We start from the raw sequence: 7,507 nt of genomic DNA, 5'->3' as shown, positions 1-7,507 counted from the left end.
AAGATGATGAACTGCATAGACAACATGATGTTGATGCAGATCCTGATATAGATCTTGATATAGATTATGATATGTAGTGTTTGATTTTTTATTATATGGACAAGTGTTATAATTTAATAATAAATTGCTTGGTTTACATTGCATGGCATTGTTTTCCAAATTTCATAGCATTGTTTCTTATTTCATTTCATTTAATTATATGCCATATCTACAGTTACAAAAGATGTCCAGAAACGGTAAATCATTTATGAAGCCCGACGGCTTGGTCCAGAAGATGACGAAATATGAGAAGGATAGGAAAAAAACAATCCAAAAAAACAAAATCAGATTTGATGCTCTAGGGACAAAGTCCCTCAAGAATTCAGTGTTTGGTTCTATTGAGAAGGACAAAAGTGAAAGTTGTAGGGTGGGAAAGAGAAAGGTGGGTGAAACTGATAATGACGAGGACTATCAACCACTTGATGATGATGAAGGACTGAGTTCTTCAAGTGATAATGGCCAGCCTTTTGATTCTCAAGTGATTGAGGTAATACATGTGTGTATGAAAATTAATTTCCCTATTTTTTTCACTTGTTATATTACTTGTGGTATGTCTAGTTATTTCAAATTTATTTTTTATTAAGCAACCTTAAATTATTAAAAATGTACTAACAATTCATTTTTATATTATGTCAGGATATTCATATGGGTCCCGGTAAGAAAACAAATAGGTGTGCAGCTCGCCTAATAGCTTCACAAACACCAAGTGAAAAGAAAAGTACTCTTGATGAAGATACACTTACTTTTCCAAGACGACCTATAGCTACACAAGTTAATCATTCAGAGAGCACACATGAGGTCTCGACCCAACCTATCCATCTTCCTGCCTTATATACTAGGCCCGATCAACTCCCTACCTTCACCACTTAACCTGACCACCTTTCAAGTCCATGTACTGTGACTAACAGTGGAGGTGAGAAATAAATGACCCCTTAAATAAAATGATAATTTCTTATCTCAATATTTATTTAGTGCATTCATGTTTTATGTTGACTAAATTGAATAAAATTTTGGTCATAATAGCATTAATTCTAGTTTTGGGCAAGAAACGTGTATGAGGACTGACCCGAGGAAAGAATGTGGAGAAGATTAGAAAGGAACGCGGTGATCGAATACCCGTTACACTTAACTGTTTGACCAAAGCAATAGAAGGAGATTACGCCACACCACTAGCAGCTGCTCCTAGTCAACAAATTCGAGGTCATGCCCCAGTCCGAACTGATGGATGGCTAGAAATTGCCTTTGGGTTAAGAGAGTCCATTGTTACAAGAGTTGGGGTAATTTGAAATATATGTGTTATATATTTAACATGTTATTTATGTTAATCGCAATGATATATAAAATATATTGAATTTTATTGTTTCCAATTGCAGCAAACTTTTGACTTGGGAACTACAATAATGATGTGGATGTGAGATGTATTATTGATCATAAGTGCCAAACTTTGTACAATGAATGGAAAAGTAGATTACACACAAACTACAAATCCCTTAAAGAAGACAAAGTATCTGACCTCAAAAGTCAGACACTATATCCTTGTACAAAGGATGATTGGGAATGGATGATTGACAATCTGTGGGAAACTGATGATTGGAAGGTATTTATAAAAATATTTACTAAAGCAACATCCTCCTGTATATTAATTAATGTTACCTTCTTCTTTTTTTATTTGTAGGAAAAGTCAGAGAATGCGATGAAAGCAAGAGGTTGTGTGAAGTATAATCATACGAGCGGCTCGAGATCATTTGCATCGCAAGCATCTATCCTTATACGTGTAGATTTACAAATTTGAACATACTAAATTATAAATACAGAATTATTGATTGACTAGAAAATCTAATGAAATGAAAGGTACAAGGAAGCAAACTGACTATTAGGAAACTACTGGAGGACACCCACAAACGTCACCGACATGGGGGAGTGTAGATAAATAGCACGGCTGAGGAACATCATGTAACCATAACTATTTCAATTTCAATAATAATGTTTGCATTTTGATATTATGTTTTAAGCTTATTTATGTTTCATTCATAAGCCACTATGGTTTCAAAGATCGCTGAGCAATCTCAACCTAGTGTCACACATCCATTGTCTGAGGAGCAGATTTCCAAGGAAGTACTTGGGAAGAGATCGGTCTACTTGAAGGGATACGGGATCCGCAAGGACAATACTTCATCTTCTACACATTTTGAGGCTCCTAACTCCGAGGTGATTGTTCTTTAACAGCAGTTAGTTGACCAACGACAACAATTAGCTGACCAAGGAAAACAGTTACTTGACCAGACTCAAAACATGAGTACAATGCAAACTATAATTCAAATGTTGGTAGCAAAAAATGGGATAGATCTAGCAAACACTCCGGGGTCAGTACGAAGCAACAATGTCAGGGAGGATGCATCGGGTGTAAGGGAGGATGAAACTTCTCTCGGTTGAAATAGAGGTAAATTTGACACTTCATTAAATTTATTTACTTTATTTAACCAATCCTAACACGTGTCAACAATAGAAAATTATATAAACTTTGTATTACAATCCTAGCATTACAACCTTTGTATACAATAGCTTGATAAAACAATAGCTTCACAACAATTTTTTGATTAATTTTAACTATATTTGTATATTATTGTTGAAGTTAATGCATTAATAAAATACTCATGTTTTTATCCTTTTGTTCACAGGTTGGTGATGGATGTTCGTGGTTCAGTAGTGATATATATCGTTTTGCACGTTGGCATTCATTTAAGTTTTCTTTGTTTCGTTTTATAGGTTATTTTGTTGAATGTTTATATACTTTTTGGAATTATTATGTTTGGGATTGTTGGATATAGTTAGACGCATTTAGGATTCTTATGTTTAGTATTGTTTGATATTTGAATAAAATTTGGGATATTGAAATGCATTTGATATTAATTTGGTTACATTACTAATTGTTATGATGTGTTCAGTTTAGTTTTTATTATTTGTTATATAAAGGTTTTTTTTAGATCTAGCTGAAAATATTTGTGACACAGAATTTCAAGGTTATGACTAGAGCAGTAGTTGAGGCTCTCTTGGTGAATGGGAAACCAGTACTACAAGTATCCGAAGGCAGCGAAGTGGAAGTTTTTCTTAATAGGACACCATTTTATGCTGAATCAGGTGGTCAAATTGGAGACAATGGTTTTCTATTTATTTCATAAGCTGGAAACCAACAGACTGCTGTTATAGAGATAAAAGACGTCACAAAATCCGTCGGTAATATTTTTGTTCATAAGGGTACTATCAAGGAGGGAAGTATAGAGGTTGGCGGTGAAGTGGAAGCTGCGGTAGATGCAAAGCTGAGGCAACGAGCTAAGGTACTAGCTTAAATAATACATTTTACCACATTTACAGTATAATTAACTTGTTAGTTTTTTTTTCTATCTCGAAACTCTATTAAACTTTTTGTGAACCTTGTTTGCTCTTTGGCAGGTTCATCACACTGCTACTCATTTGCTACAAGCTACACTTAAAAAAGTAATGGGCCCGGAAACATCACAAGTTGGTTCATTGGCGGCTTTTGATCGTCTTAGATTTGATTTCAACTTCCACCGGCCACTTTTGGATAATGAGCTCAAGGAGATTAAAGGACTGATCAATAGTTGGATTGAGGACTCTACACTTCTGCAAACTAAAGTGATGCCTCTAACTTATGCTAGAAAAGCTGGGGCTATTGCAATGTTCGGAGAAAAATATGGAGAACAGGTTCAAGTTTCTATAAAATACTTTCTTTTGTACTTCTGAGTTCTGACAGAAAATGGTGTTAAAATATACGCTCATTTCACAACACATAAATGCTGTAACTTATGGAACATACTTTTACATAGGATTTGATTTTTCCTTCAAATACTGTGATTATTTTAGGTACGTGTTGTAGACGTTCTAGGTGTATCCATTGAACTACGTGGTGGCACTCATGTCAGCAGTACTTCTGAAATACGTAGCTTGAAAATAATCTCAGAACAGGGGATTGCGTCTGGAATCAAACGTATAGAAGCCGTTGCTGGTGATGCTTTTATCGAATGCTAAAGATAACTACATGAAACAGCTCTGCTCCAGTCTCAAAGTATGTTTTCTTCTGTAATCTTTTTGCTAAATAAAGAACACCTAATTGTTTCCAATGTTTTCATTATTAAAATTCATTCTACAAAGGTGAAAGCTAAAGATGTACCAGCCAGGGTAGAAACACTATTGGAGGAATTGCGAATGGCAAGAAATGAAATTTCAGCTATTCATGCTAAAGCAGCAATTCACAGAGCCTCAATCATCGCAAACAATGTATTGCTTGTGGGAAATTCTAAAAAATTAGGTATTAAATTAACTTCTGTAGTTCCATCTATTTTAAAGAGTAGAAATTTGTGACCTGGTTGAGGCAGGTTTATAGGTTGTCAAGCCTTTTTTGGATCTTGAGCAATAATTTGGGTTTAATTTAAGAATTTGAGAATCCTACCGCCTCCTTTTATTTTCAATTATGCAAATGGTAAACTGAGATATATATTGTTCTTCTAATCAACTGACATACTTAATTCTTGTAGATAATCCAGTTGTTGTAGGCATTGCTTGCTTGTACTTGGCTGATAGAGTAAAACATGATGAATTAGCTGCAGAATGGACCCTGCAATTTGCGAGGTAAATTTGATGAATTTCGATAAAAAGAAACCTTTGTACTTGATAGGTTTTATTTACACAAGAAGCCTTTTGCATGATCATCATGTGTAGTGAGTGATATCTCCATTGTAAATAATAATTAAGCATGTATGACTAATAATTAATTGCGTTTCTTTAAAATTAATGTCAGCCTAGCAACATCATATATTTGGTATAATTTAAGTCTAAGTTTTGTCATTGATATGCGAATTGAAAAATAATGATGTTAAGTAAAAGGATAAAAATGATTTATACCATTCTAAAACTTAAATTAGTAGATATCGGACAAATATGCTGTTTACATATATGCTTTTATGACTTTGAATGATTTGTCATGCTTTAAGGCTTTTGCCTTTTCAAAATTGGTGAGGAGAGTGCATCACATATTTATTTAATTCATTTTATTGTGTATGTTTTTCAGTTGCCACTTTGCTGCTGATGAACATTCACTAAACTAGTGTTTTAATTCTTAAAAATTGATGGGATTTTGCTTATATATTATATATAAGGGTCAGAATTTCATTTCAGTACATTATTTTAGTTAGCTTGGAAATAGAAACATGAGGAAAGCATAAAAAAATATTTGTAAACAAAAACCAAAACCTACCTTAATGGATAATTGAACATGGCTACACTAAACAAGGTTTACGAATTGTGTGCGCACACACACACACATATGTATATATAAAAGAAGAAGAATAAACAGACAACAAGAGGGTGATGTGCACAGTCTTATGCGTAATTGTTCATGATCTAAAACTAAAGTAGATGAGAGAGGTTGAAGAATAAAAAACTAAAGCAGTTGCCTACTTGAATATAGAACTCAAGTAAAGCAAAGTGACTCTTTCCTTATTCTGCTCTTGCCATAAGAATTATTGACACAGCTTCAACAAGGAGGGACAACAAATATATATATATATATATATTTTGTAAGCAAATAAATAAAAAGAAGTCTTAATCTATAGATTCTATAATGAGGTTGTGGTACTACTTGAGGAACTTGGACACCATGCTCCATTCCAAGGCCCTACTGTAAGTGTGAGCCTTGTGCACTGGGTATAACCTTTTTGGTCTAGATTGCTCTCTCCTCTTGTTGGTTTAGCATTAGGCATGGCTGGCTGAGATGCAAATTAGCAGCCTCTTGACAAATATTTTGGTCAAAGATAAAACTTGAAAATCTGAAATCTTAACTTTTGTCAAGTGTTTTCATAAAATGCTAATTGATTACCCCCCTCCCCAACACACAACACACAATTTCCTCCTCATTTAAGAGAGTGGAGGGCTTTGGTTTGTTCTAAAGTAATAGCATCTTAATAGGTTGGTAGTTTGTGATTGCAGCTTACTTTTTTTTTCAGGATTTGTCAGTTACCAAATGGTTCAAGATGCAAATGAAGGTATATTTATCTATTATAGCATTTAATCCTGGACTCATTTTAATATTTGGGTCTCAGGACATTTACTGTTTTTATTGATTACAATTTTTCTTCATCATCTAACGTGTGGCATTAAAGGCATTTCCTAAGTTCCAATCTTGTAGCATATAACACTTCATATGCTCATTTGTACTTGTTCCTACTTCAGTGACTCATGCAGCCACACAACTCTTGATTAAGGAACAGTGGTTTTGATTGAGATTTAATAATTGTTGCTGATTATAGTTGAAAGTAGTCACCGACTTGATGCATTATAATTTTGTGAAACTGAATGAAAAGAAATACCATTGTCCTTGAAGTTTGTTTTATTCCAATAGGTGTGTTTTAATATTTCAGATGAATTTTTATTGGTGGAGATTCATTGGTGGAATCTTTTGGGTAGAATTATGGATGGAAATTAAATCCGAACCCAATGGAAACCCACCCCGCCCTGCTATTATTAGAGCGGATTTCCCCAAATTCCCCCCCTCCCCCAATGATTAACTGTTTTTCTTCTCTCATTCAATATTAACAGTACTTGTCTTGAGGCTTTCTTAGGCATTGGGGGTTGTTTTACCCACTCTGTTTTTCCTATTAATATAGTTTGTTATAGAATGTAAGATATTCTTTTAAAAAAGGAAAAAAAAGAGATAAAAAGAAAGGGAATGGAGCACTGGGTGTACCAATATGGATGTGACAGTTGGGCATTTGGGATGACGGGAGTGCTATGGGTTTCATTGATAAAATGGGACAAAGTTCTTCCAAGACGATGGAGATTACCAACACAAGAAGCTGCCTATGATTAATGTCCAAAACAAATGTATTGTTAGCATTCCTTTTAAAAATTTCTTGGTTTACATCTCCTTAGAGTAGTTGATATGTCAGGGATAATTACATACAATGGGCATATATAAAGGACTTCCCCTAAGGATTTTCTTCTTTGATGTTTACACACAGTTTGGTTTTCTTGATATCTTTTACCAGAATGTTGATCATTTTGGGTGGGGAATGCATTATTGTCCCAGCAGTTGCCTATTCCTTTTGATCGATCACAGTAGTTGAAATTAATCCAGCTGCTCTGTAAATTTCTACGGATGGTGTAAAGAGGGCAGAGCTTCATAAGATCAGTTTTTCCTTGCAGATGGTACTAATGCTACAAAATTGATTCATCTATATTTCAAATTTAATTTTTCATCACATGCTAGCTTCTTTATCATTCTAAATTATAGCCACCTTACATGCATAAAAGATTTAGATGCTGATGTCAAAGTTGTTTATACTTTCATAAATAATTGAATTGTTAGAAATGTTGTAGATGGTGAATATGACTTATCAATGTTTTTGGAAAAACATTGATCTAGGGTTCAAGTCTTTGCGAAATCTATATTATT

At 34.1% G+C, this 7,507-nt stretch overlaps 1 pseudogene; it reads left to right on the top strand.

Moving 5' to 3' along the window:
* Nucleotides 1-223: 223 nt before the first annotated feature.
* LOC145822163 (uncharacterized) lies at nt 224-6,434 on the top strand (annotated as a pseudogene).
* Nucleotides 6,435-7,507: the final 1,073 nt, after the last annotated feature.

The sequence above is a fragment of the Camellia sinensis genome, chromosome 3 (genome assembly GCF_055761805.1).
Source record: "Camellia sinensis isolate YWXY chromosome 3, ASM5576180v1, whole genome shotgun sequence".
NCBI lineage: Eukaryota > Viridiplantae > Streptophyta > Magnoliopsida > Ericales > Theaceae > Camellia > Camellia sinensis.
This window is presented reverse-complemented; position numbering and strand designations above follow the sequence as displayed.